The sequence below is a fragment of the Cupressus sempervirens genome, chromosome 1 (assembly GCF_028749045.1).
Source record: "Cupressus sempervirens isolate cs-2001-9-10 chromosome 1, ASM2874904v1, whole genome shotgun sequence".
In the NCBI taxonomy this organism is placed as follows: Eukaryota; Viridiplantae; Streptophyta; class Pinopsida; order Cupressales; family Cupressaceae; genus Cupressus; species Cupressus sempervirens.
The window spans coordinates 184,576,674-184,601,960 of NC_143118.1; the positions used below are offsets into that span (position 1 = coordinate 184,576,674).

Below are 25,287 nucleotides of genomic sequence, written 5' to 3' on the forward strand. Positions count from 1 at the left end.
AAGTATGGCGATCTCATTGTGCTTCTCAGCCGAATCATGGGCCTAACTCAAAGTATGCAATTCGAAAACTAAATGTACTTCTTTATTGATGAAATTGCAAAAGGAAAAAGAAGATTTGATTGGGCTAGGATCATAAGTGAGAATCCAGAATTGCAACTTAGGATAGTACAAAATCAGAAGCAATTCTATATGGCGTCCTATCTGTTTTATCTGATTGCAAGATTGTATGAAAATCCTGGACTTAAGGCTTTAGGAGTAATTAGTAATGGATCAGGGCAATATTTAGTGCATGAATGCTATCCACAACTTCATTTGCACCATAACAAAGATTATAAAATGTTTTGTGACGCCTTTGCCACAAAAACGGTAAGGATATTGCAAGGGACACCTGCTAAGAGGCTCTCATCAAAAGAAGAGGCAAAAGTCAAGAAGTATGGGAGTTGGTTCATCCAATTTCAACAATTCGCTTATATTAGAATAGCTGGAAGCACAGTATGTCCCAAGAGACTTCCAAAGTACCCACCCAACAAGGTAGTTTTGATGGAGTTGGCTAGGCAACTTGAGCATTATGACAGAATGATGAAACTTAAAGGTGAGACAGGCATTACCTTCTCATTTGGAATTGGCAATGATAGTTGCCCCAATCATGTTGCTTTTGTACCTGCGGAGAAAGAATTAGAATGGCATCATTTAAGATGGTATAGAGAAAGGCAAGGATTCGATCCTAATGGTCTTATCAAGGCATCTCATGGAAATCCATTCAAACGTGTTCCTACTATAGAAGATTTCTGGGCCAATGCACAGGATGACTTTCACATGAGAAAGCTAGCTTTCTAAAGATTGTCAGTGAACATGATGAGGGCAATCAGATGGAAAGGCCTTGATATTCCAGATCAACTAGAAGATGATGAAAATGTGCTAAGAGAAGATTATGATACAGTGGATAGAACAAAGTTGAATCCAGTGGATTGGGATGACCACTAGGATCCTTCCTTGGAGGCAGTTACAAGAGCAGTTGATTTGCACACCGAGTCATGGTACAATGGGAAGTTAAAGAGATTACAAAACCAGAGGGTACACCTTACTTATGAGAAGATGAAACCAAGGAAGGTCCAACAGAGTCAGTCAAAATGAAAGGTGGAGGCAGTTGCTAGTAGCAAGGAACAGTTAGAAGCAAGAAGAGAGGTTTGGAGGTTGAGAAAGGAAAAGAACATCAGGAACCCCCAACCAGGAAACAGAAGGCAACACTGTCAAGGGAGAGCATAATTGAGGCCAGAGGCCAAGAAGATAATAAAAGTGGACAAGAGGCCGCCATAGAGGTGAGCCCTAATTCAAAATCAAGTGGCTACAGTGATAGCACCAAGTACTCTCCTCTCTCAGAGAATCAACATGGAGATGACATGGCAATTACTAGTGAAGTAGAAGATGGGCCAATTGCTATTAAGGAAGTAAGCCAGGCGCCCGAGGCCATTGGTGATGATCTGCTAATTGAACCAAATCCAGATTTGGGGAGATGCACTGCACCACTATGGTTAAGGCAAATGCTTATGCCAAGGGGTGAGGTAGTGACTGTCTAAATAGTTGAAGACATCCAAGGATTAGTAGAAAAGGGTGATAGTGAGAACCAGAAACAAATTGCAGACACGGTGGCAAAGGTAATCAGGAGCAACAATGATGGTCACCGAAAGGTTCAGATTGCTATACCAACAGTTAACAAGGCATTGGATGAAATTGTAGCTCAAGAATACGAGATAGTTGAGCATAACTTGGGAAGAATCACGGATGACATGGAACGTGAGGAGATCTAAGAAGGCATCGTTTCAATCAAAGAAAGGTTGAGGAAGGCAAACGAAAGGATTGTAAAATTGGAGGTTGAGAACAAGTATTGGAGAGATTGCCAGCCTATCCAACAGTTGCACCAAGCAGCCCTTCCTCAAGATAGCGGGAGCAACATAGAAGAGATATTGGCCCAGCTACATGAAGTCAAGGATTGGATCCATGATACAATCTAAGATGGGCGAAATTTCTTGCCTTCCTTTGTCTCGACATTCAAGTCATTAGTGGCTATTAGAGACAAATTCAGAATATTTGAAGATGAGTGGAAGGATTTCCTTCCAGTCAAGAACTTAGCCATTCCTAGACTACAGGCATCCATTGAGCTACTGGAGAAATATTTGGAAAGAGCCAAATTGATAGATGAAGGAGGATTGAGTATGGTGGAGTCTTGGTTTGTTGCCTTGACTATCAGATTGAGAATACTTGAAGAGGTACAAAACGAGATTGCACAGCACAACCCAGGCATTGACACTTCCATTTCAACCGTGATGAGCAATGTTGGGGTTGCGCTTGATTTTGAAGATATCAAAGAGGAGAACATCAATGAGACAAAATTTGGATCGAGATTGGATGAGTTGGGGAAGGTTGTTATCAAGAAGAAAGATTTGGGTACCCTTGCCTCCCTTAATACCTTTATCGGATATGCAAAAGAGTATGAGAAGGACCATGAGAAGACACTGCAAGCAGCAAGCAGCATGATGAATTCAGCTAAACTCAAGATGAAACATACACCTTGCCCTCCTATGAAGGAAGTCAACGACAAGCTAGCCAAGTTCATTACTTTGGCTAAAAAGATGAAAGAAAAGGGTAGAACTATATTAGAGGATCATTTGATGTAAGCCCAAGTGGCAAATTCTCCTTTTTCTTGGATAGGATAGGTGTCTGATTCTGATTGGCTACCATTTTGGTGCCTTCTCATTGGTTGCCACTTTTCCTTTTTTTCATTGGTCCATTGATGAGGTGGCGTCTTCTCATTGGTCGATGGGGTGGCAACCCTAATTAGGGTTTCTAGGATCCAATCTAGATCGTTAGTTTGCCTCTTTATCTCTACCGTTGGTTGTAATTTTGGGCCTCTATATAAGGCCATTTGCTCTCATTTGTAAAGGGTAGGAGAAAATTGTTGCTAGGATAATACCAAAATTGCCTCTCTTTATCATTGTTGTGACTTGCATGGTGATTAAGAACATTTGGTGTTATTGCATGGTTTCTAATTCCAATAGTTAATGTTAGATTTCCTTTGAAGTTGTTAAAGTAGATTTTATTTCAAGAAAGTTGCCAAGTAGGAGTAAGAGTAGATGAATAGTTACATGGTGATATTAGTGGATGTTTGATAGGGATCCATAACTAGGCCACTAGCATCCTAGCGGCTGGTTAGGAAGCCTTGTGTGGTAATCTAGTCACTTTCCCTTGAATCATTGCATCTATGGAGGTAGAGCCGCTAGTCAGCTTTCATTAGATTCGATCCCCGTCCATTTGCAAATCTTTCCATTCATAGGAGTAGGAGTAGAGTAGCAAGTAGTTGATTAGTCAGATTTCATTCTAAGAAAGTTAGGAAGGTAAAAGTCATTACAAGCATTATTGCCTCCTCGCGCAATCAACATTATCTCGCGCTAAACCCTCCATCACTGCCACCATCAACATCATCTGGCATTCATATAAAATCATCACCATCATCTCCAAATCCAAGTCATCCTTGAATGAACAACATAAAGCCGCCTACGTGATTACCAGCAAATCACATCGATATAACTGAGTTAGTATCCACAGGTGTAAGGAACATTGGAGTTTTTCTCATGTCTTCATGAGTATTAACTTTTCAAGAGAGGAATTGAGTATTTGATATCCCATATCAAGTGTTCAATTGCTATATGTTATGTAGTGGTACAAAACTGACATCAACAAGAAGTAGATCATGCCAAATTAGAGAAAGATAATATCATGTTGAAAAGTGATTTAGAGAATTCTAAGCACTAATCTTAAGTTTGAAAAGAGCTCTAAAATTCTAACTAATATCATTGATAGTCAAAGGCCATCTTCAAGCAAAATGGGAGTAGGTTATGAAGGAGATTCAAGCAACCATGATCGTACATTCAAAAGCTTCATCAAAGAAGGAAGTAGTATGATAGATTCATCTAAGAAAGAGGAAGAACTTGAAAGATATATAAGTGTCAATAATTCCTATCAAAGACAAAGATAGAAAGAAGGATCAAAAGTCGGCCACATCTACAAAGAATAAGAAGGATAGAATCAAACAAGACCATATATCTAAGTTGCGACATAACTTCTATGGATATTGTGATTCCTACAATTACTTTGGTCACAAAGCAAGGGAATGCATAACACAAAATAAAAGCTTTCAAGGATGGAGGAGGAGAAATCATGATGGGCATTTAGCACAACACTGCAAACATGAGTTCATGGAATCACACAAAGGATACAAGAGAGATTATACAAAGAATAGACAAGAAAGGCCTATCTTTGTATTAAGAAAGAAAGAAAACAATAAGAAGAATGAATCTTTATGGACTTCGAGGCAAAATAATCTAGAGGGAAGAACTAGAAAAGTTTGGAAAAAGAAGATAACTAAAGGAGAGGAACAAACAATTGCAAGTGCAAATTGCAATTCATATGCCTCCTAATTGAGAGGAGTAGCATGAGTTCAAGGGGAGACACATGAGATTATTCATTAAACCCTTAGAAAAAGGAGTGAGGTTTATTGATGTCTTGAAGATGGAAAGCTGATTGCATTGAGAAAGCTTAAAAGAGGAAGATATAGTAATGGCAGAAATAGAACATGCAGGAACATTGAATAATCCTTCTTAGGAGGAGTACGAGAGAACTTTCACAAGGGGCGCTTTCGATGACTAGTTTTGATAATTAGCCCCCTTTGCCATTAGTGTCAAAGGGTGAGAGATAAAGGATAATAGATGGAGGAAATGAAGAAGTATTACCATCAATGACAAAGGGGGAGATTGATGAAATTATTGTCACTGATGTCAAAGGTACGAAGAAGAAGTTGTCATTGATACCAATGTTGTTAGATCTTGTCATAGACATGAGATGATGAGATGCATAGTAAAATATAGTAAAGGCCCAATAACAATAAGTCTGTGCATGCGTCCATTAAAAGAGATATATGTGAGAGATGGTAAGTTAAATAAAGTGTGAAAGAAGTGCATGTAGACTAAACAAAAATCATACGGACTAAAGAAAGGAAGAGAATACAGATTCAATAAGAAGAAAGTAATGAGAAGAAGAAAAAAAATTCAAGGAGATTATTTCAGACTATTTCAGACTTGTGAAGAGCATCGTATTTTGTAAGACAAATAAGTCTATCAAATATCCTATTAGAGAAAGACAAACAATGACAAGTTCAATCGGCACTAAGTCACTACATATTGAAGTATCAGTGATATAAAAATGAAGTAGTCTTAACAAAAGTATTACCGTTTGGATGAATATGTTAATAAACAGATTGTTCTTTTACTCTACTCTTTGAATACCCAATATTCGTGAACAATAGCTGGTTACAACAGTTGGGAAATCATAGCTAAGTGATTGATTTCCCTCGAAATTCTTAGGTACAGCTCCCTTGGATTTGTGATTTGCAATGAATCTTGTTTATTCCTGATTCTAAATGGGGTTTGTTTTTTACCAGAGAACAAGAGAGGTAAACCAAGTTAGGCCTAAATAGGAACTAACTCAGGCAAAGTTTGGATCTTAAAACTTAACCAAATCTGTGAACTCACACATCTTATGAACCTGCAGAATTTGACGAAGCGTTAATGGATTCTATCTATGAATTAGCTGTTTAACTGAAAGTTTCTACATCTGATAATGAAGAGACTATCTTAAGGAAAACACAAAACAAAATCTCTTTTAACTTTCAATAACACTTCTATTATCTTCAGCTTGTTGTATTGAACAGGGGAACAAAACTCTGTTTATTCTTTAGCTCAATTCAACTGAAAGAGATATCTAAAACTGTCACAAAACAATGGAACAGAAATTGATTAACACAAAATACATTCAACTTGTCTCTGCAATATGAAGTATTTCACACCAAAATTAGCCGATAATTTATTAATCTTTTGATTATCCGAGATGACCGTTACAAAATAATACTCAGATTGGTTCATCTCCTCAAAATTGACAAATGGCAAGGAGCCAATTATCAGTTACAATCTTTACATTAAAATATGAAAGGGTGGGATAAGAATCACTTCGCCTTCTTTCCTTCTTCCAACTTCGCCTTATAGGCTTTGATGACAACAATGATTGGGATCAACTCCTCATGTCTATGAACATGGACGTTAGTGTATCTTAAGAGCCACTTGGAATGCTCTCTGGCTAGATCTTTGATGGCATTCAACCGCTCTTGCATTTCCTCTATACCCACATGTACACACCCGCCAAGCTTTTGGAGCTCCGACACTCTGTTCTGATGATCAGAAGATTTCTCTATTAAGCTATTCAAATAATTAGAGAAATTATTTTGCATGACAGCAACTCCGACTATCCCTTTCCCTCATCCACTAGCTTGGGAGTCCGTATGTAGACCTCTTAGTAATTCATAGTCTTTGTCCTGCTCCTTTTTAATTTTGATCTCCATTTCCTTTAATCCTTCTTCTGCCACTAGAATCATTTCAGATTTGAATTGCATACCTGTAGCCATTCAAATAAGGGCTCATCTCCCTTAGGCAGAATCTTTCATTTGGATGACCATTTTCAACAAGGAAGTGCAATCCTCACTCTTGGCTTTTTCTGTTGACAGGGTAGCCTGGTTAGCCAAGATGTTATCTTTTTCTGTCTCAAGCCTCAATACTGCATTCCCAGGCTGCTCTATGCTTGCAAGTTCTTCAAACTTGAGTTTTCCGCTACATTCTCTACCAATTTCCCCGAAGTGTTTGTCCTCTTGTAGCTAGGAAATTATAGATTGGATATCCGCAGTTGTAGGATCACTGGTAGGAGAAGCTCCTAAAATACTTGCTAGTGGAGCAATTAGTTGCCTGATGAAATGATTAAGCTCATAAATCTCCGCTTTCATCCTGACTTTGGCGAGCTTGAGGCTTTCTAGTTCCTCCTCTATCACTTCATCAGTTGACTTCCACAAGCCCACTTTAGTGTCGTGCCTAACTTCCCTTAGATCTAAAGACTGCAAGGTGAAGTCATCGGTAGTCAGGTCTTCAATTCTCCCCTCCTTGGTAGGTTTAGCAATTTCCATAGTCAGGTGCCCTATGTCAAGGTCTCGGCTGAGAATTGATAGAGTTTTTTGTTTCTTAACCTTGCTTAATGCTGATCCAGAGCGTATGGCTAGAGATAGAGTCTCTTTATTTGAAACTCCCTCCTCTATCCTTCTCTTCTTCCTGTCTAAGGTATTCTCACGCCATGATTCAGTGCCAGTCACCTTAGATGTAGTCCTGAGCATATCTACACTGAACATTTTCCTCTTGATTGGAGTTAATGTCTTTGTAGCTGAAGAGAAAGGATTCTATGGAGCCTCGGAAATGAGTTTTGAAGTTTCGAGAACTTTCTCTGTTTTTGTAGTCTTCTTTGTAGCTTCGAAAGACTTAGTAGATTCGCTCTCACTACTTCCACCATCTCCAAGGTCCACCACTTGTATTTGGGGGCTACTTGGAAGGAGTAATGCAACACTTATAGATGGAATCAAACTGCTGTGGGGCGAGAGAGCCACCGTGATTGCACTGTCCTTCAATTCTTCTGCATTCTTCTTCTCAGCCTCCATTTCAGTTTCGATCACTGGTACTGAACCATCCTGACAAGTTTTATCAAGAGGGATATTCTTGTCAGGAGGTTGGTCACCCCCACCGACTGGTTGAGCAGGCCCTTGAGTGATGGGCAAGATTGTGCCTGAGGCACCAGTTTGAGAAGATGAGGCCACCACTACATTTGGGGATGATTGGGCTGGCGTGCCTTTATTCCTGCTTCACCACGCCGTGGTCCACTCAACCCATTTTCCAGTTCTCTTGTAAATTCTAGCCATCATCACATCTATGTCTTCTATAGCATCTTCATAAGGTTCCGAACTTATGGGAGTACTCCTTAGCTTGGTCAAGTAAGTATTGCTATACATGCTTTGACCATCATCTTCAACTCCTACATCAATGTTAATCTTATACATCTTCACTTGGTTGACTGTCCATCTAGCAAAGGCTCAATCACCGCTCTCGAACCCATCTTTGCAATCAGCCCAATAGTCCTCAATGGTAGTGACGTGCTTTATCACACTCCCTATCTGCAAGACATCTCTGGCATACCCATTCGAGTCGAACATGGGCCTTAGGACATCATACATATGCAGCTTATATTTCTTCTCGAACACCTTCATCATGTTTTTGGCATCAGACCGTGTGTCGCAGCTGAAGGCTCCAACTTTCATGGGGAATTCGTATCCTTTCTCTTCAAGCTCCTGCTCAGTATATTCACTTGCAGGGCTTGCCGTATGATCTCGATCAACACGATCATGTCGCTTGGATACCATGATAGCTTTAAGGGAAATCCATCAAATGTTGCAAGACGCGAATAAGTAAATGATGAGAACTGAATGAAATAACATCCAAACTGACTAATAGCTGCCATGGCTTCTGGGCTAAATCTCCTTCCCCGACATCCCTGTAGCTCCTTGCAAATCCTCATGGTAAACACATCATTCACCTTAACATAATCCACATAACTATTATGTAATTGTAGACATGGATAAAATTCATAAGATTTAACATCAGTAGGGAAATTCTCTAATCTAGGGAGGCCTAGCCATAATTGCAATGAGGCCAACATGTAAATCAAGAAGGAAGACGTGTAGAATGTATTATAGAACTTGGTTGCCTGGAAAGCACTGGACAGAATTTTGCTTACCTCTTGCGCCCAATCAATGTATTGGGTATCTAAGCAAATTACTTGAACTAAAAAGAAATATTGCTCAACAAAATTTAAAGCTTCTACCTCACCTTTCAACCTATGCAGGAGAACCAAAATATCAATGATTTATGGCTCAAGACTGGTCCCAAACAATGTTTTGGGACTTGGAACCATGTCCTCGTGATTCTTTTCTCTAGATCATCTTCTTTGCAGAGAATTCTGAGACGGCTCCACCAACGCCTAAATCGGAGAACTCCCACTCTAGCACACGAATGCAGTTTACCACTATTTGCCTATCGATTAAGATTAGCACCGTAACATCAGGTAGCACAATTTACCTAGTTTATGGGTTGTAGTGATGAATGCATTCGTAAATCAACTCAGGGACTTTGACCACAACCAAGAAACTAGCGGCCTCGACTAAAACCGCATCCTCGAAGATTCTCAGTAATGTGATAAATTCGTTCAGATCTCACCCTTTTCTAGAAGTCTGCCATGCCAAAGAAGCGAAGAGAAGTATCTATGAAGTTCTACAATTAGGACTTGATCCCAGTTAACCCATCAAAACCCGCAAACTTGGTTGCCATGAGTTCGTGAACAAGATTTTGAATCGAGAGTGAATGAGAACGAATGCAACAGTTACAAGTTTTTCAAAATCTATGCGTATTGATAGAACGAAAAATCAAAGAAAAAGCGGTAACTTATTCAACTGCTTGTGCATCTTTAAATGAGAGCTTCAATTCATCAGTTGATCTTCAGAATTTGTGCCACACGGATGAAATTTAAGGAAATACCCGTAGGATAGTAAATGCAAGAGTTCAACGGACATCTAGGGGTCTTTTCAATGTTCCGTTGAATTCAGCAGTAACTTTCTATATGCCCACTACTTACTTTTTCATTTTCCTTTAAGTTTCAAAAAGTTACCATTAGGGTACCCCGTTGAGGAAAATCTGCTAAATGAGATTCTTGCGATATTTTTTCTTCCCTAACGATTCAATCCATTCCAATATCATTCTAACATACTTTGAATCTAGTACGAGGGTCAAACTTAATCATTAACTTGATTTTCTTGAAAAATCGGAAAACTGTCTTCATGGGTTGGAAACCCGCCGAGGAGAAGACAGTTTCCATTTTTCTGCCAATGCTTCCATCTAGGTTGAATCTTCGACAATTGCATTTCTGGAAGTTGGGAATGCTTGGCAAAGGTGTTAGGACCTGTTGAGAATCGTCAAACATCCTGTTTTTCACTTCAAGCTCTTTTTGCTGAAAATTGTCCTCATGGGTTGGAAACCCGCCGAGAAGACAGTTTTCATTTTTCCACAAGGGTCAAACATTTAATTAACAATGAATCTGATCAATGCTTGGAAGTCTTATTTTAGATTCAAACATCAATTTATTGTAGAATCTTTCGCCTTTTGCATGTTTTGATCCATATACGTCTTCAAGTGGTTTTCACAGGAAATCACCTTCATGAGTTAGAAACCCGGCGAGGAGAAGATGATTTTCAAATTTTCGCCAACGCTTGCTTATCAAGGAGTGGTGCGCCGTGACTGGATATGGAACATGATTGATCATCCATTGAGCAAATTCGATCTCTATCGGACTAGGTACTAACTTACCCGACCAATCACAAGGTAAAACAAACACCCCCCCGGTAATAGGGAAAGACAAGGCAAAAGGGGAAAATCCGATAGAGATCATCTAGCCTTAGGAACTTAGACCTAGACTCAAACACAACTGAGAACAAGACTCGCTTCGTCTACTTCACAAAACTCACTTTTGCCAATTGGTTAGAAAACAAAAAGTGGGGCAACAAAATAATCAGTTGACATACTATCACAAGCAAAGAGCTATGAAGACCAAAGTAGTGATTTAATGAAGTATGATAATATAAATCACATTCAAGAATACAACAAACATAGTATGGTGAAGATGACAGTTCGAAAGATTCGGAAATGATGAAGAAGAGATGTGTTTATGGCAGTCACAAAATAAGACTAAGCAAATACATATATATTGAACAAATGATTTTAAACAGCAATTATTATTCCAAATTAAATGAAGGCTATCCAAACCGTTGTTGGAAGATGCAAGTCTGTTAATTTCTTTTTCTTCGTAAGTCGATCAATGGAAATAAAATGACAACAGAAAACTTCAAACACCGATAGAACAATGTCATAAGCAAAAAGAAGGCAGTATCCTTTCATTAAGACGACATCTAAGAAGCTGCAAATAGTTTGCATCAACAGAGCAAACAAACAAATTATCTTCATAGACAGCTAAGTCTACAGTGATAATGATTATTTTATTTGAGGCAAAACACTAAAGACAGGGGACGTGAATCACATATAGTAAGAAGATGATGAATTGTATTTGGCGAACAGCAATTGGAAGTTTGAAGTCAACAGAAGAAAGAAATGCACCAAGATTTGTATCGCACACACACACACACATATATATTTTCAAGAAAGATGTATATCGCAGGAGTTTGAAAACTACGTTGCTGCCGCTTATGCACTGAATTTGCCAAGTCATCAAAGTCTTGACCAAGAATGTGGTGATACAACAATTTCAGAAATTCATAAAAAAAGAGGAAGAAAGCCCGATTGATAAAACAACAGTTACATGTACTCAGATTACAGAAGGATATCATTTTATCGACAACTCAGATTGAACCGGAAGTCATCCAAATACATGCGGACCAAGTTATGATTATGAGATATGCTCAAAAAGGGGCTCATCAGATATATATGCACAGTTGGCATCAAGAGTTTTAAAGTCAGATTATAAACAAAATCTAAGGAGACCACACAAAGCAAATAATCATTTTTAACAAAAATTATAAAAAAGCTATACTAAGAAAAAGTGCAATTGAAACCCTGACATATTGAAACATTATAAGATGGAAACTCACGATAACAGCAAACACATCACAGAAATAGCAACAGCAAAATGAAATTCATATCATAATTTCATAAATATCAAAAGCATTCGCTAATCAAAAGCCTGATTGATTAAAGGCAGTTCATGGCAAACACAGATATACAAAGCAGCAACTTTATGAAGAAAGGCAAAAAAATACAAGCATTTGTTTTGTTTTTAAAAAAAAATCAGCGTATTAAGAGCTGTGATTTTTGTTACTAAGCATAAAAATTTGTTTATGAGTAGAAGGGTGCCGGTCAGTTAAGAGTTATGCTATTGAAAAGGATGCCACTTTTCATAGAAAGGAAGTAGATATAAGAAGAAATGAGAAATGAGTTGTGCTACATGTTGAGAAAAGTTTATCAGAGGTATGCACCAGCTCTAGAAGGCTATATAAGAGAGACATTATTTCAGATTTAATGAAGAGAATATAAGAAGTTTTATAACAAATCTACCTAAGGAGCTTAAAATCATATTCATGGCGGATTTGTAGAGAGTATAATCAGAATAGTGAAAGATATATGAATAGAGATATGAAAGAAAGAAGTCAATAAGTGAAATGAAATGATTTTACTAACCTCCACGAGACCAAAGGTCTATGGGACCAAAAAGGGGGATTCACTAAATATCCTTGTGAAGTCTTGGTCCCTCGAAAAGCTCTTTTATACTGTCCACTTGTATCGGGTCCATGATGTCTTCGTATGCTGTGCACTCCTTAATATAGTGAAAAAAGCTCTTTTTCTTGATATAGTGAAGAAAAAGGGTAGTGGATGTACAATAAAAATTATATATATCAGAAAAAGTAGAAGCTAGAAATAAAAGGAAGAGCATCTGATGCGCAGAAGAATAGTGAGAGCAAAGGGCATAAAGGATAAAGAATAATAATATTGAGTAAAGTATATGCGAAGGATTATACATACTTGTGGAGAAATAACAAATTATCATGATCAACTTGCGAGAAGACTTACAAAAGACTTGAAGTAAAGAATATTGCAGAAGTGTGTAAAGAATAATAGTGGAAGGATTTGTGTGCTACAGATATCCATCATCAATTGAGTAAGTAACATCATCCAGGTGGAAGAATAGTTTGTGTGTAGTAGGTTGGTGCTCACGAAGATAGAAGTGGGGAGTTGGAGCTTCTAGTGGGTTGGAGCCTGTGAAGTGTGGGAGTTGGAAATTCCGGTGGATCAGAGTCTGCGAAGTGTGGGAGTTGGAGCTTCTAGCGAGTTGGTGCTCATAAGCCTAGGGTTGGACCCTCTAGTAGGTTGGAGCCTACAAAATATTGTAAAAGAACAAAGTTTATATGAAAGCATTTATTTGAAGTGGTTTTCTCCCACATTGGGTTTCCACGTAAAATATTGTGTCATTGTGTTCATGTGCATAATTGTTCATTTTAGCATTTGAAGTGAATTGTTTGGATAAAAGTTTTAAATTGGCAAATTAGTTATTATATTGATTCACCCCCAAGAGGAGGAATAGTTTTGTGTGCAGTGGGTTGGTGCTTGCAAAGACAAAAGTAGGGAGTTGGAGCCTATGAAGTGTCGGAGTTGGAGCTTTCAGTGGATCAAAGTCTTCGAAGTGTGGGAGTTGGAGCTTCTAGCGAGTCAATGCTCATAAACATAAGGGTTGGAGCCTGTAGTAGGTTGAAGCCTACAAAATATTGTAAAAGAACAAAGTTTACATGAAAGCATTTATTTGAAGTGGTTTTCTCCCGCATTGGATTTCTACATAAAATATTGTGTCATTGTGTTCATGTGCATAATTGTTCATTTTATCATTTGAAGTGAATTGTTTGGATAAAAGTTTTAAATTGGCAAATTCGTTATTATACTGATTCACACCCCCCCCCCCCCCCCCCGGTATAATCATGTGCTCTTCAATCACCACCTAAGAGAGCATTGTGCATAAAGATGGAGATTCGTAAGCAAGGAAAAACTAACTTGCAAAAGCTCCCTAGCTGCTATAAAAATGACCATAATACAATATTTCTCATCTTCTTATTATGGTGAAACCTTACGGCCCATTTGTTTGTCGGAATTGAACTGGAATTGGAAGCAGCTAATCCCTAAAATTTCTAATCTGTAGTTTCGAGGCGCCAAACCAGAATTGGGAATTGAATTTTGTATTCCCATGTTGGGCCCAAAATGAGAATTTGGCATTCCACCTAAAGAGATGGAATTGAAATTGGCAATTCTAATTACCATTTCTAGGCACAGAAGAGTAAGGCCTGATTACAAAATAGATGTTGGCAATTCCTTTGAGCATGAAGGATTTTCTTTCCCGATTCTTTCTGTTGAATCCCAAGAAAGTTCGAGATCGCCATTGGAAGTGTTTGGATCCCTAGAACACTCAACTGCGAAGAGACTGGTACGCACCAAGGAGTGGACAATCCTTTTCAAAGACTGTTGTCATCACAGAATTCTCAACACTTGCTATGGGTTTCTGAGTCAAACAGTAATGTGGACTCTAATCACCGCATCATTCCAATGGATAACGGAGGACTCCATGAAAAACCAAGATCATTCCATGCGATTTACACCACCACATAGTGCACTTGCCCATTTTCATTTTAATCGCAGTTTTGGGAATTTAATTCCCAGTCCCACAATACAAAATGTTGACAGATTGGACCAGTGGCAATATTTTCAAACCAATAAGAAAAGACTCGTAGATAGTTCTGTCATCAAGATACAAGTATTGGACAACAAGATGGTGAATGCATCCAACACACCATTCTTGGAGATAGAGACCTCAGATCTAAACAGGTGCTTGTTGCTATTTTCTGTAGAAAGAACCAGGATGAGTTTTAATTTCGATTTCAACCCTGAAATACCCAAGTTTGGAAGGAATAATAATGAGGACGGTGATGATGACAAGCGTAGCGATTTGAGCTTGAATCTTCTCAAAATTGATAGCTTTGTTTCACAGGGGGTCACACACTACCAATATAGCATAAGGGGTTCTTTGGACCATGGTCTCATGTCCTCTGTGCAACATTGGTGTTACGAACCAACCGAAATTATAAATAACATGGACAAGACCAATTCTAGGAATTGGAATTCGGAGAGCAATATATTCTTCTCAAAATCTTATGATCAGAATGTTACAAGATTCAAGAAGAGTTGGCAAATTAACGGATTTCCGGATGATTGATTAATCAGAGGAACAAATGTGTTCCTTATAAAGAATTACAAGGACGTTGTTTCTAAAAGAAACAACGTAGACTGAAGACGGAATTAGAAACAAAACTTGAGACAGGATAGGAAACATTCCCATCTGGACTGAAGACGGACTACAGACAAGTAGTTGACTATTATAGAAAGTATGTAGTCCGTCTTCAGTCCAGATAGGAATGTTTCCTATCTTGTCTCAAGTTTTGTTTCTAATTCCGTCTTCAGTCTACGTTGTTTCTTTTAGAAACAACGTCCTTGTAATTCTTTATAAGGAACACATTTGTTCCTTTGATTAATCAATCATCCGGAAATCCGTTAATCTGCCAACTCTTCTTGAATCTTGTAACATGGTATCAGAGCCATGATAAGGAATTTTTCGAAAAAAATTATAATTTCTTTTGAAATTATCTGCTAAATTTTTTGAAATTATTTCTAGGGATTTCTCTATAGCATGTCCAAGATTTCTACTTTTTTGAGAAATTTATCTGTACCCATCTAAGTTTCAGCTAGGGTTTATGAATCTGAAAATCGCATCCATGCAAAACGAAAGTTGTTTTTATCTGCTCATGCTTGCGTCTAGGGTTCTAATCACGATCTTGTTATTATCATGACTTGTCTTCATTCCTGCCCACACTTGGCATTCTGTTCGTGCCTGCACCTGGTCTTCATTTCCGCTCGCATCTGGTTTTCAGCTTGTAACTAGTATTTCCGCCCGCGCTTGATATCCTTTTTTCTCTACAAATCAAGACGGGAAGTTGCGTATTTCCTTTTTTGTTTGCCTACATCTGCAAATCGCACCATATCCATCTATAAACTCGTGATTTTTGGAGGTCTTTTTTGGCATTTTTTGTGCAAATTTTTTTTACAACCAACAACTTGCAATCTCGACCATTTGTGGAGTTAAAACTCCAATTTTCAATTCTTCGTGGGTTTTCCGAGAGCTCAACTAGGTTGTCGTCCATTTTTTTTGGGTGCCTCGATTTTTGTGCCTCAATTTTCGAGCCAGCGGATCTAGAAAACGATAGCAGATTCCTTCTGGGTTTTTCAAGCTCTCTTCTGGGTCATTCTCTGATTCTTCTGGGTCTTTCGTATTTTTGCCTCGAAGAACGTGCCTTCACAGATTTTCACAGTTTTCATTGAAAAACGTGCCATGGCATCTCTGACAAATATTCTGCTCGAACATAATTCCAAATTCAATGGTCGCAATTATGGAACCTAGAAGCAGCGCATCATCGCAATCTTCGAATATCGCAACACCGCTCAACTTGTTCTGGGTGTTACACAGCGTCCGACTTCTCCGGGTCCTGATAAAGATACATGGGATCTGAACAATCGAGAGGCAATAATGCTTCTCAAACTATCCGTAGTTGATGACCAGCTTCCTCAAATTCCATCCGGCAAGACAGCTGTCGAAATCTAGACACATCTAAAAGGTCTTCATGAGACTTTCGACAAGAGCAGAGCCTTCTTTCTGAAAAACACTATGTTTTCTATTGTCATGGATGAGTGCACCTCGCTCCAGGCACACCTGAATCGGATTCAGGAAATCCGTGATCAGTTACTTGCCATCGGTCGCAAGATGGAGGAAGAGGATATTGTGGTAATCACTCTTTGGAGTTTACCAAAATCTTATGAGCATTTTATCGAGACTCTCAACATCACATCTACTGGTGTTGATCTAAAGTTCACTGATCTCTGCACCCTGCTGCTTCAGCAAGATCGGTGGAAACAACAGTTTGGTAGCAGCTCCAGTTCCACCTCCACTGAGCAAGCCTTTGCTGCAAAATCCTTTCAACAGAACATTGGCAACCATCAGTCTTCTCAGCCTTCCCAGCATCAACCTCTTGCTCAATCCTTGGATGGCTCTACGAAGCAAAATGTACAGTGTAATTACTATCACAAGTTCGGCCATATGAAATTCGAGTGCCGGAAACGTTTGGCTGCCCAAGCAAGGCAAAATGCTTCCCAGCCAACAACACAAGTTGTCGAGCTTCCTGATCAAGGCGAAGCCGCATTTTTCGTCTTCTGAATTTGTTTCTGTTTTTCATGGGTTTGTTGATTTTCTCCTCAAAAATCATTTCAAGTTGTCTATAATACGCAAGGTTGCGTGAGATTCTGGGTTTTACTGTTTTTTCCACAAAAACGAAGTTTTGTAATTGCAACTTATTTTGAGTCATAGCACTCTTCTGGCAAAGCTTCTTGGTTTCAGCATTCTGTAGATCCAGGGAGGGTCTCAGTTATCACAGAATGTTCCATCATCTGTACGTTGACCATTAAGGGAGGGTATTAAGATAATATCTTATACTTTCTATAATAGTCAACTACTTGTCTGTAGTTGACTATTATAGAAAGTATAAGATATTATCTTAATACAGAAGACTGTTAGGAGACTCTATAATATAGTTCTTGTCAAACAATCAGTGAGGATTATACGGGAAAAAGCATAGGGAAAACATTTCAAAATGTTTCAATTCTAATTCAAATTCCAATTTTAATTTTGTAGGACCAGATGTAGGAAAAACATCTTCCCCATGAAATTCTAGGTGAACCAAATGGGTCCAATTATTTTTTCAAAACTCAATTCCGAATTACAAATCCAGAATCTGACAAATTCCAGATATGAAACCAATGCTAGAAATACAAATTCCAGCAGCCAAACGGGCCCTTAGTGACTCTCCACAATACTCAGCTAGTCCATATGAGTTCGTACAAAAGAGGGAAGTTATTTTATTGGATTATAATAAGAACATATTTCTACCACATACTATAAAAGGACTCTAGTGGGAGTGAAAATCTTTTTTGTTATTTTGGGAGAGGAGAAGAGATTAGTATTCATCACTATTCCAAGGCCAATGATACCATCTATAGTGTATAAGTGTAATGCTCCTATGTTCTACATTTTGATTAAGAGGGGAGGAAGGCAAGAATTGGTAGAAAATATCATATTGGCTTTTAGTATTCACACAATCGGTAGCTGATCTGAAATTCACCTACCAATTGTTTGGGTTAATAAAAATCAAATGGTAATATATAATGTAATAAAAATCAAATGGAAACCATACTTCACACTAATTTGATCATGATTAACCAATATCATAAGGCTCAAAAATAAGGCAGAGTAACACCAAGCAAAATTAGGGAAAGTGAATAAGATTTTCTCATACAAAGTAAAGGAACCATGAAAAGCACCATTGCAATTCCAAAGAATTAATTTATTCCATTAAGAGTATTGAGTGAGAAGCATGAGAAGTTATGTATTCAAGTAAAAGATGAAAAGATGACGCAATGCAACAATATGATTGAAGAATAACAACAAAAGATGAATATAGATGGATGCTTATGGGATGCTTGTAAGACAGATATATATGAAGAAATGTACACAAAGCTAAGACCAGAACAAAATGACTTGAAAAATAAATCACAAGAGTCTAAGGATATAACTAAGTACAAGAAACGTTTATTGACAATGACCTTTTGTTTGATGCTTGTAAGGTGAAGTTGGAAAAATTGGCCTGCAAGATGTCTTTTTGTTTCTTTCCTCTAAGGATAGAGAAAACTTATCTTAATGGACCAACACTTGGAATGTTGATTAGTGTCATTAGGAAATACAAGTTCATGAGCCAGAAAAATAAAGGACAATAAACTGTCCTCATACGTCAGAGAATAGTATCTACTATCAACCTTATGACATTGAAGGACTATACTGGTAGTCTGGTAGTGACAGGTATGTTAACAACTACTTTCCAGGAACATCAGTAAGTACAGAGGCGAACATAACCAAGTGAACAAGAGAAGCATCACTTGGTGTAGAGTTTTCCATTCCTAATTACATGAAGTATCCCAACAAAAATTAAATTGTGAAATAGAGCTTCATTAAGCACAAAAAGAGCTTCATGTAGCACAATTCTTTGGAAAGTTAGAAATTGCTGAGCCAAAACATTTAGCTAGGCTGGGTATGACTTGAGAAGTTTTGCAAAGTGAATAAAGGTGGTCAAGAAAAACTATTTGAAGAGAAGAGAGACAAAGTTGTTCAGCAAGACTTAAGAAAAAAATAGCCAGTTAAAGAAATACACCGCAAGATTCATTGTATTTCCAAGATTGATTTGGCATCCTAGTAGCTCCTGGTGCATCCTAACTCTGATTTCTTGAGGACAAGTAATCTTTGGAAGCCCCCGCCTGCCAAATTTCTACCAGTCGCAGCTACATAGCTGCCCGTTTTACAACAGTTATGAGATTTATTAACCACATATCATCCTAGCAGCAATTCAAGAGATTGCACCAACTGCTTCCTTTCTTCTTTCCCTTTGACATCTAGATTCTGTGCTAGTAGGATTAGTGTATCTTGGAGCTCCCTTGACTTTTGATTAATCAAAAAGGTTTAGCTTATTAACATGTAAGGCCTACGCTTCACGGCTTCAAATTGTTAAGAAAACCGAGTTATGGCCTTTTACAAATGAACGAAAAAGTCTGAAAGCTGTTTGGACTAGTGTTTATAACTTTATAACTAAAAGAGAGTCTTTCCCTTGATTTAGAATGACATCACAACACTTGAAATTTCAAGTCTTGCTTGCCCCACTCCTTTTACTCTTTTTAGATTTGATTTGAAACAAACATTTGGTGTTTTGACTGTTAATTGTAACATGATGGGAAATAACCAATCTTATGATGACAGTTATCTGCCACATTTTCCCTTTTAGTATAATTTCCCCTTTATGGCTCCTTTACCCTATTTAATGCATAAATCTAACATTTAGGATTCAACAGTCACTGATTGGGTGATTACTATAATTTTCCATCACATATGCCACTGACACTTTGGGGACATGCACCAAACTTTGATCTTCAAAGAAGTGATGGTGTGAACCACAAGATAGCTTTCTGGGTTATATATAACTTTTGAAAGCATACAAAAAACTAAAACACTATATCATTAGTCTTTTAATCATAGAACCTGAGACCTTCCAGCTTTTATACATCTGAAATCTCCTGCCACAAGCATATCCCAATTTTAAACACTGCAGCAGCCTCAAAGAACATGCCCCAAGACCACAAGCACAAAACTTATTTTACAAGCCTCATAAACAGACAACACACAAAATAAGCAAAAGATATGATATACATGTAAGGACCATCCTGTCCTTATTTTTGAAATAACAGATAACCAAAGAAAATCAATCATATCATATCAGTTCAAAATGCAAAAGTAATTTTTAGGCAAGAGCCTACAACATAAAGGTAAATTGTGAGCCTCTTATCTGAGAGGTTTTGGTTATGAGTCTACTCGAGCTCAATAAATAATAATAATTAATCACAACACATAATAATAATTAATCTTGGCTTTGGCCTCTTACCAATCAAAAAAAATGCAAAGGTAATTTTTTTTGTTTTCTCTTTCAAAGTTAGTCATTGATTACCGAGGGAATATATTTAAGATAGTACATCCGGAATCAAAAAAAATGCAAAGGTAATTTTTTTTGTTTTCTCTTTCGAAGTTAGTCATTGATTACTGAGGGAATATATTTAAGATAGTATATCCGGAACAATATTAAAATTTAGCCATCTAGGCTCTTCTATCGTGGGCAAATAAAAGGGGCTCTTTTATTGTGGGCAAATAAAAGGGGTCGTCCAGACCCAACCTCTATCCATACAGAACAGGGGATAATGTAAAAAATCCATCCGGGATGGGTTCTCATAGGGACAGGAAATACGTAACACTCTGAACAGAGACTTACACTCTTTGGGACCATTTGGATCCATAGTGACTTGCCAAAAGTTTCACAGTCTGCCCAAGACTGTGCCAAGGTTCTTGGCAAGTTAAAAAGAAGCTCTACACCCTTGGCAAGGTTCTTAACAAATTAAAAGTAAGTTCTACACCCTTCCTTGGATTTCAGGCTTACAGCCAGATGCAGACTATTGAAAGTATCTCTAAGTCCTATACCCCCTCTCGGCTTTCAGGCATCCAGTCGGGTATAGGTGTCTCTTAAGAATCATTCATTTACTGAGTTTAGTAATTTTATAATGTGATGATAAATGAATGAATACCACATAACTATGTCCAAGACGCTTGTGCACTGGAGGTATCCTTCACCTTTTAGGCTGCCTACATACGTGTATCCACGGGATCAAAGCCCTTGAACTTCTCTCACTAATGATATGTAGTTCTATCTTCTAATTTGTTTGATGTAACTGTTGTGGAGACAAAACCCTTTTGGGGCACCATCCATCCCAAACAGTTCTTCGTCGTCATACACCCGCTTGGGCGAATCAAACGACATTCCAAAATATCCACTATAACAGCAAGAAAATTAGGTTCAAAGTTGTACTTTAACCATGTGTAATGTTTACATATACGCATGTATCCCTATTTCTTCACCTATGATACTAGGTGTATCAAGTTCTCTTGAAGTTGTTGAGCTTCCTACAGTGTTTGTTTTCTTTTCCATGTGCGATGCTTAACAAAAGACAATTTGCTAAAACAATTTAATTTGTACAATCAAACAATTATAGGATAACATGAGCAACTAGATAATTAACAAGACAGTCTTTTTCAAAACCATTCACATTTGATTAAAATACAGGACAAAACTATTCTATGCTATGGAAAGCGTTTAATATTAGTACAGAATACATATAATGACTATAATCTATCTAAAATCATTGCAACTTCAGCACAGCCTAGTAAAAAGACTAAAAACGTATTGATGCATGAATACTAGCTTGTGATACTAAGGTGTGTTTCGCGTTCACAATCTACCATCAACAGGGAAGTTTGTCCACTTTTACTGCAGCAGCCAAGATGTCTGATTGTATCAGTTGGGCTTTGTATAAACAAGTGCATATTAATGGTAAGTGTGTCCAGTTTTACTGCAGCAGCCAAGATGTCTGATTGTATCAGTTGGGCTTTGTATAAACAAGTGCATATTAATCATACCATTTTTTGAGATGGAATGCTAAAAGGGCTAGAGCTGAAGATAACTAATTTTCCTTCTTTTCATAAATTTGAACAAATTACTCTAAAACTACGCATAGGTCAGAGCTTATCTTAGTCTAAGTCAATGCAGACACATCCAGTTAATGCCAATTGACATGACAGAATTGTAGCATAACGGTACTGAAATCTGAAGGTGGAAGGAAACTATTAGCGACAGGGGTTGTTAGCTTACCTTTCTTGTGAGAGAACATTCATGAAAGTCTGGAAACACTCGGCCTACCTTTGCAACTCACCAAGCTGCCTAATTTGATGGTTTTTAAGTTTTTATCCTTTACTTACGAGTCATATTGAATATTCTAAGATTATAGACCTTCCGTGTGCTGAAAAATAGTTGTGTTCTAGACCTTATCATACTGTATCTGTTAAAGTAGTGGCAACCATTTTAGTGTGAAATTTCATTAGATAGTATAATAGTGCTGGCATATTTTGTGATCGCCATCATTTGTTCTGCGTAACCCTACAGGCTACTATATTTAGGTTGTGTATGGTAAAGAATGTAATTGACATGTCTCATTCTACTTCTACAAGGCTCGGCTAAATAAGGTAGATACAATTGTTTTATCGCTTTCCTAGTTTGTATTATTGGAGAGACAGTATACATAAGGCTAACTAATGTGCACAAATAAACAATATAATGATTTTGATTTCTTTAAAATTTGGCTTGGAGCAGGATATAACGACATTCAAGTTTAAATCATAATAACATTTAAACATTGTGCTGAGCAGCCATTGATTACTCTAAGAGCAGCGATACTAATCCACAAATAAGTGGCGTAATCAGAAATTATAACAGCAAGAAGACCTGACTCAGCTAAAATCATTTTAAGTGGAGGCACATAGACTCCAGACCACTTTAAAATAATAGCAAAAGAACTTCAATTCAATGTTTAACATTTATTTCAGAGTTATAAGTAACCCATCAAGTTTGCTTTCAGAATTAGGTTCATAAAGGAACATGCTACAACAGACTGTAGAAGAGGACCAGGTTTGGACAAGAAATACAAATAATATATCAAAATAGTACTTTTCAAGGCGAACAACTAATTTTCAAAATATACTTATTAGGAAACCTGACAGCGATTCTGTACCACTGTAATCCACCTAAACAGTTGATCGTCGTAGTTCTTAGCTATTAGTATTCTTATAAATTCTATTCTACATATACGTTTCATTTAGAGAAGCCATCTTTCATTCTCAGAACACATCAGATACTATCCAGCTTGAACTCATTTAATCATGACATTAGGAGACTTTTGAGGCGGCTGGAATTAAATTTTTTTTTAAAAGAGCTAGACATTATGTTCCTACAGAATCTCTTGTTTGACATTTACTTAAATCTATATTAAATACTGTTAACATTCTTCACAAATAAAAGCATCCTCGTAGCCATTTTAACTATGAAGAATCCTCACAGAAATAGCTAAAGATTTTATTTTAAACAAAATTGAAAGAATCTAAGATACCGATTCTCTCCCAAAAGCTCAGGGTGCTGATGCCAGTGCGTTAGGATGTGCCGGTGCTTTTGGATGCTGCACTGGTGCTCTCAGGAAGCACACCCAGCGTCTGTGGATGCACTCGGGATGCTTCCAAGAGCAACCAGAGAGCACCTAGAGAACATCCAGGTGCATCTGGAGAGCATCAGTGACTTTATCAACACACAGTCACTTAAGCGACTTTAAAAAGCATGTGTTAATTGATTTTTTAATTCTATTTTTCTTTTTTTTCTCCTAAACCCTAAAACGGCCCTAAAAGAGACCATTCATTGCTCATTCTTCTCATTTTGTTTGCAGCTGGGCTCTCTTTTTATTTCAATTTGAACTATTAATGTTGAAGTATCATGCTATGGAATGGTTTGTTTTTGTATATTTCTTGCATTTCTTTATATATATATGGACGCACCCAAACTCATCCAAATTTCCTAAACAATTCGTGCATCCGTGCATCAGCGCCCCGCACCCGCATCAACAGGCATCGGTAACTTAGGGAAGAAGAAATAAGAAATGTGGACATACCTGGCAATTTTCTACCGGTAGTAAGCACTCAAAAGGAAACTTAATATAGCTGGATCTTCTACAGGTTAGATCGCTGCCTCTGTCAATTTATAAATCAATGGCTTTCAAACCCTAGTAAATCACTTCCAGTCACTTCTTCTGTGTCTTGTCAAAATGATAAGAACCTTGGCCTGAGGATTTGAAGTAGAGTTGTCAAAGGAAGCATTCAGATATGAAGGTTGTGAGAACGATTCTTTTACACTTGAAAGTTGCATCAACAACAGGTCCAGAAATAACCCGTAACTATATTGCCCCAGTTTCCTTAGTTTGTGGAGATAGAGATTAGGGTAGATTGCAAGAACATTTCATAATCCACCCGAGGATGACACTTACTGTATCAGAGTAAAGAAATATTGCTGCTGACACGTCCTTTTCACTCACAATCTTATTGATGTTTCCATATCCTTTCCACTCTCACTCTTATTGCTGCTGTCACATCATTTCCACTCTGAATCTATTGAATTTAGTTGCTACTCCAAACTTATAGAGCTATAAGCTGGCTTCCAGCGGCTACCCTCTTCTATAACCTGATTTTTTTGTATTAAATCCCTATTGTTTCCTTATGTAAGAAAATCACATACCAGAACTAGAAAGAAGCATATACATCAATGCTGGATATTGGGGTGGCATTGAAACAAGCATAGTTGTGATTCCCTACGTTAGATGGGAGGTGCGACCGATCACCCAAACCACTCGCGATTAAAGGAGAGGTTCATGTTGGATTCATGCACTCCCTTGTTCAATCCTTTTGTTTCTCTCCCGCCCAACTATAGTTCTCCCCGAATCCTGGAACTACCCTCCGGCAGAATGAATCCCGAAAGCTGAAACACGTTCTCGGATAATTCTTCCCAAGGATAGATAAGCTGGAAGAAATTTAGTGACTGATTTTAATCAAATTCCCTTGTTTGAGACTCCATGACTGATTATAACGTCTGTGTTCCCATTCCATGCTGTCCAGGTTTCCTGTCTGCATTTCCTTTCCTGGTTGCATTTCCTTCCTTCCTGTCACTGGACGTGTGCCTTTCTCCATGTCGTGTTTTGAATAATTTGCAGCTTAACATTTGATGAAGGAAGAGTGCGAAAGATTTATTTTCTTTTTTTTGCCCTCTCGTTTCTAAAGGTTTAAATGTTTTGTTAGTCCCTGCCTTATGGTCAGGGAACAAATGTTTTTTGTTGCCTCATTCTAATTAATTCCTTCATAAAAAGTAATTCACGTACTAAAGTTTAAAATTGTTTTATTTAAAAAATAGTTTTACTCGCAATTTAGCTGGGGTTTTCATTATTTTTTCAATTCTAAAAATACAATTTTTTTCTACTCTAGAATTTTTTCGTGGTGTGGAAGCTTCTGAGGAAGACTGGAAACGGATGCTTGAATTTTTTTGAGAAGACTAGAAGCTCTTGATTAATTGTAGAGGTTCAAATGATAGATAAAGCC

The 25,287-nt window shown here is 37.7% G+C and overlaps 1 protein-coding gene across 2 annotated transcripts in view; it reads right to left on the reverse strand.

Moving 5' to 3' along the window:
• The window catches only part of LOC149576749 (uncharacterized), a 44,996-nt gene extending 20,030 nt beyond the window's left edge, over positions 1 to 24,966 (reverse strand). The window contains exon 1 of one of the 2 annotated variants that reach the window (XM_089819549.1): positions 23,814 to 24,966. The gene's annotated coding sequence lies outside the window, so the exon portion shown is untranslated. The remainder of the gene's footprint in view (positions 1 to 23,813) is intronic. The other variant, XM_089819558.1, reaches the window with a different exon arrangement.
• Positions 24,967 to 25,287: the final 321 nt, after the last annotated feature.